Source organism: Meleagris gallopavo, chromosome 2 (assembly GCF_000146605.3).
Source record: "Meleagris gallopavo isolate NT-WF06-2002-E0010 breed Aviagen turkey brand Nicholas breeding stock chromosome 2, Turkey_5.1, whole genome shotgun sequence".
Lineage (NCBI taxonomy): Eukaryota > Metazoa > Chordata > Aves > Galliformes > Phasianidae > Meleagris > Meleagris gallopavo.
Window position 1 is genome coordinate 103480929 of NC_015012.2, and position 6000 is coordinate 103486928.

At 44.7% G+C, this 6000-nt stretch overlaps 1 protein-coding gene across 13 annotated transcripts in view; it reads right to left on the minus strand.

The window, feature by feature from the left end:
* Positions 1–6000, minus strand: part of DTNB (dystrobrevin beta) — a 140912-nt gene that overhangs the window by 22344 nt on the left and 112568 nt on the right. The gene's annotated exons all lie outside the window — the stretch shown is intronic.

The window sequence follows — 6000 nt, forward strand, 5'->3', positions numbered from 1 at the left end:
ATCTAGTCAGGAAAGGGAAAATCAAAGCCAGCTGGAAACTGAAGGCATGTACATTCATCCTGGAATGGAGACAACGTGTTTTTCACGGCGTATGATGTGCCGGTGGGGATAAACCACGATAGACACCAATGGACCCTTCATATCATTGTGTTTTATCATAGAACCACAGAATCAAGATTGGAAAAGACCTTAAGATCATCAAGTCCAACTTTAGAGACATTTCTGGCTAAACAAACTACCAAATTTTATCTAGGAAATAGCCTATGAGCTCATCCTCAGAAGCAGGTGTCAAACATCAATGTATTAGCACCATGAAATTCGTATGTGCAACATTTCCTAATAGTTGAGAACCTTTTGCTACGCAAATGTTTTCCAAACATAAAAGTATTCACTGAGAGGTGAATTTACAAGTCTTGAAGATTTTTTATTTTTAAACAAAAATCATTTTCTACATTCAGACAACACAAACTTGGAGTGCATAAACAACAGTCGTAGGGAACAGTGGCATTCCTCAGCAATTCAAATGTTTCAGTCTTTTAAAATAGGCTGCTCTGAGGAAAAAGCATCTGCTTCAAGGAATAGATAAATGACTGAAATCCATTAACAGAGAAAACTGTTTCTTGTAGCACCGTGCAATTACTGAAAAATCTGATTTCTCTGTGCTTGAAACACTTGTGTTGTTCAATAAAGTTTGTGGGAATCTAACCAGAGCTGGTTAGAATCATAGAATGGTCTTGAGTTGGAAGGGACCTTTAAAGGCCATCTTGCCCAACTCCCTGCACTGAACAGGGACACCCACAGCTCCATCAGGTGCTCAGAGCCCTGTCCAATGTGTCTCCTGGGATGCCTGGATCTCCTCTCCAGGCAACCTTAACCTGGCAATTCTCAAGCCAGAAATCCTGCAGACTCAACAAATACCTCAATTTGTGTTACAATATGGGTCATACTTTATCTGACCACTTCTGATGCCAAATCCATGGTGGCAACCAGGTGAGGGAAGAGAAAAGCAATCCTGGATCCAAACTGAGCCCCGGAGATTGGGCTGATGCATGCGGAGAAAGAAAGGAATAGAGCAGTCCCAAGGGGAGAGTGATGTCAGGGTGGTGATGGAAACAGTTACTCAGTGGATGTGAGAATTAATCATTAATTAATGACACTCTGAAAAAGGAGAAAACCCCGGGTGGATTTACAAGGTCGCTCATCTGTTGTTTAAACGTGCGATCGTTGTGTTGGAGAGAAATGTAAAAGCAACCGAGCACTCAGGGCTTCTCTGGCACCATAAAAACATGGCTTGAGGTTTGAATTTGGCAAAAAAAAAAGGGGGAAGCCAATGAAGACCAAATGTGAGCGAGGACAGAAAACTCGGGAAAATACTTAAATTCTTCACGGCTTCCATAATTTCCTGGAATGCTCTCCAAGTATTTTATGCGGTCCTCAAGGATACCAGCGACTGTGCTCGGGAAGCTGTGTTGGTGACAGCAGCCAACACAGGTGTTGCCAGTCTGACCTGCTGCCAGAACCCAGTGCTATGCCGTGCAAGGTGTTGCAACAGGCACGGTTAGCTCAGAAACACAGACCGTGGGCTCTCCCATATAAATTCTAGTGCTGGCTCTGGGACAGAGGCACGGAGCACATCTGAGCCAGTGCAGTATGCAGCCTGCAGTGCAAAAGCAAAGAGCAGCCTGGAATGTGGAAAAATAATGCATTATTCACGAGAGGGATCGGCATTCAGCCTGGAACCAGCAGGGCTGACAAACTGCAGAGATGTTCCAGCAGCTGAACGAGGAAGGTTGCTGCCTACTTGCGCTTGAAAAGTTGAGACATGCAATGACTAAATGTGAGCCCTCTGGCATGCTGTTCTGAGTTGAATCTCAGCTCAAATCTCACCTTTTTGGGGTGTTGCACGAAACTTTCTACCATAGCAGTGGTGGAGCCACTGCGTGATGGCAGTGCAGTCACTGACACCAGGGGCTGGGGACTTCCAGAGGGCACCAATAGTGAGCAAAGACTCACTTGCTCTTCTGGTGCTCCCAGGAATGGACAGCTGCAGCAAGGGAACAGAGGCTCCAGAAAGAGCTTCAAACAGGAGGTGACCTTAGGAGCACAGCCTGCAGGCAAACACAAGCATCAGCTCCACCAGCTGAACCTAGATGTTCTGGTTTATCTACAGTTGACCAATGGTTGACGAGTGGTTGACCATAAGCCAGCAGTTTGCCTTTGTGGCCAGGAAAGCCAATGGTGTTCTGGTTGACCAACAGTTGACCATGAGCCAGCAGCATGCCTCTAATGGCCAAGAAGGCCAACAAGGCCTTGGGGTGCATTGCAGAGAGCATGGCCAGTGGGGCAAGGGAGGTTCTCCTCCATTCTGCTCTTCCCTGGGGAGGCCACATCTGGAGCACCAGCCTGTCCGTCTCTCAGACCCACCCAAATGAAATGTAGAACAATTCTGTGGATGTCTGGGGAATGGTATGTCGCACACAGTCTGGTCACAAAGCTGTTGATGGAATATTATGAATATAAATTCCTGCAGAAAGTGAACAGGATACACTTTTAAAACCCATTTTAGAAATAAGAACAAATACTTATATTGGGTCTGAGAAACACTGCTGTGCTATGATGAGAGCTGAGTTTCTCTGGATAAATCTATCTGTGCTTTTGCAGAAAATGAAAGTTTTGAGATGCCCTTCACTAGTCATCTCCACACTCTCTGAAGCCACGCTTTTATAAATTTTTAAGTAGCAATGGGTAACTTAGCAACTTTCACTACTTCTCTGAAGTGTGCTACCTACAAAATACTCAAGGATTTGTCATCTTTTTTTAACATGCTTGGCTCTTAAAAAAAGCAATAATTAATGCAGATGAGTCGTCTACAAGGCTGGTGGTAGTCCAAGGATTCTGCAAGCACTTTGCAAACAAATAACCTCACCCATGTTAGTAATTACATTATTTGCACGCGAGGGTGCCTTGTAGATGATGGCCTACATGCGGACCGGAGAAGTCAAGGCCAAATTTTAGTCCAGTGGTTGCAGTGGTAATGACCAAGGGCCCTAGCAAAAGAGCACCCCAAACTTTAAGGTATGAAATAGTACAGAGCTAGAAAGGACATTTATAGAATCACAGAATCATTAAGGTTGGAAAAGACCATCTAATCCAATGGTCAACCCACCCCAATCAAGCCCACCTTGGAGGATGCCGAAGTCAAAGCCTTCTGGACAGTCAGGCCTGATTTCTTATCACAAGTATGGTAATTGTACTGTAAACCTATCAAGCACTATGGCAATGGCTTCCCAGGTAGGGAGGTTGGACATGGTGGTGCTCAGAGCTCCTTTTGATTCCTTTACTGTAAGGGTGACAGAGCACTGGAATAGGTTGCCCAGAGAGGTTGTGGTCACAAGGCTGTTGATGGGCTCTTTCTATGAACATATTAAAGACTTGTCTGGATGCCTACCCGTGCGACCTACTGTAGGGTACTGCTTTAGCAGGGAAGTTGGACTCCATGATCTCTTGAGGTTCCTTCCAATTCCTGCTATTTTGTGATTCTATGATCCTTCATCTTTTGCCAGAGGACACTCCTCTGCTCCTTATGCCACTGGGGATGTGTGGCTTGCTGCCTTTCCTGACGATGGCAGTAAGTCTTGGGATCGGACACTGACACTGAAGAGTCTTCCATTGCACCATAGGATTGTCTGTGGTATCACAGATATGGAAATCAAAGGGTTCAGGTCTTCCACATTGAGAAGAAGGAATGCGTGCAAGGATATAACCTACTGCAGGGAAACTGCTTTAGCAGGGGGTTAGACTGGATCATTTTTGAAAGTCCAAGTCCTGCAGCTCTGGGATCCTGTGATATTTGTAATTTGGGCTAGACTGAACCCGACCACTGACATCCAGATTAAAGAGGTCATATGGAGCCCTGAGGGTGATCAGTAGTGGGCGAAAAAATACAGAAATCCTTAAGAGAAATGACTGGATCAAAGAACTCCATGCCCTCATGTCACCAGGAAAGCACTGTTCCCCAGTGCTGTTTGTATGTGTGCCAGTAGCACTGGCGCAACCCAATCAACCAACACTATGTGGATCTAGAATTTTGCAGTTAACTTAATTTGATGAGTTCATTAATGCTGTCAGAAACACAGAATTGAACTATCAGTGTTCTGGAGCACCATCTTATGCTGATCAGTCAAAATACTGAGATTTTCTCTTTTTCTGCTACTTTAATTTACTGTGGGTTTGAGTACATCTACTTTGGGCTTGCAGAATTGAAGAGGTATTTGCAGTAGTGACTAAATCACAAATACAAAACAAGCATTTATCCCCAGAACCGGTATGAGTTACACGACAACGTTAGTAGTTAGAACCACTTTCACTTCGCTTTGATAAATAAAACCTCCAAGAGGTTTCAGTTTGAATGCATCGTGAAAGGCAAAGTGTGCGGCTGGAATGGATATTTCCTACCATCAGGCTCCAAGGTAAGGTTATTTTGATCAGGCACGTTGGACAAATAGATTCCAGGCCCGGCGTTTCATCTCTGCAGCATGGTGTACATTGACTGTATCGATGCACTGTGATTTTTTTGATAGGGGTGTTGTAAATACGTGTTGTCGCAGCACAGAAGCCATCACTCTAATGGCCAACATCACATCTGAGCAAGCAAATATCAAACCTCATCATTTCCCAGGTCTTGAATTCATAGTGTTTCCCTAATACTAAACAGCACTACACCTGTAATTTTGAGGCTTATCTTCTAGCATGCTTTGAATCAGCTCCAACTACTAAAAAATATAAAGGAAAATAAGGGTCACCCAATAAAGGTGACAAGAGGGAGGCAGATGCTGAGCACTGAAGACAAAAGCCCTTACTCTGGATGCTCTGTGCTCTTCAAAAGCTGCTCACTTGCATACAACTCATTGGGGTTCATCATTAAATGAGACTTGGGTGACACCAATGCTGGTTTGAGATGGCGCTTTATGCTGACGATAATGCGGCTGTGTCTCCTCATCTCTCTTTAATTTGCACAAAGACAGAGTGCAAAAGTGTATTGTGGGCTGGGGATATAGAGAACAAATTGGAGAGGGGCCAATCACCCAAAAGAAACTACCGACTTCAAAAAGATGGAAGTTTACAACACAGTGAGCAAAAGAGTGATTTATGCTCAGAGGGATTATTTTGTTGTATCAGCCCGTACCTAAACGCTCGTGCTGCACATAACATGCTTTAACAAGATGTTTCGGGACTCTCTTTGAAAAAAGACAACTCTTAAAAAGAGAGGAGGTAGAAGAAGAGAGGAGGTAGCTCCTTACAAAGGAAAGGGGCAAAACGAAGCCATAAAGTCTGTGTAACAGATGATGAAATGAGCCCCAATTGCTGCCATCTGCTAGCAACCTTTGCCCAGCGAAATGAATTTCATGTGAGGTCAAGAAATCCCAAACTGCTATTTCCTCATTACTATTAATAAGGGCCAGGTGCCACATAAACCAGCGCTGGATCCAGATGTCCTTCATGTGGCTTTGATTACTCTCCTATGCTTGCATAATGATAGGAGGGAAAGCATTGCAAATGCACGCACAGAAACATATTTAATATTAATTTCTCTGCAATTGAATTACAGGAGATTAACACCACCATACACCTTCCCCTCCACTAATTGTTCAGAGTTCAGCTCTGTGGACGTAACTCCTGCAAAGTGCAGTTCTTAAGCACCAAGCTACAGCCTATCACAGAATCACAGAATCACAGAGTTGTAGGGGTTGGAAGGGACCTCTAGAGATCATTGAGACCAACCCCCCTGCCAAAGCAGGTTCCCTACACCAGGTCGCACAGGTAGGCGTCCAGGCGAGATTTGAATATCTCCAGAGAAGGAGACTCCACAACCTCCCTGGGCAGCCTGTTCCAGTGCTCCGTCACCCTCACCGTGAAGAAGTTCTTACACACATTCGTGCAAAACTTCCTGTGCTGCAGCTGATGTCCGTTTCCCCTCGTCCTGTCTCCACGTACCACTGA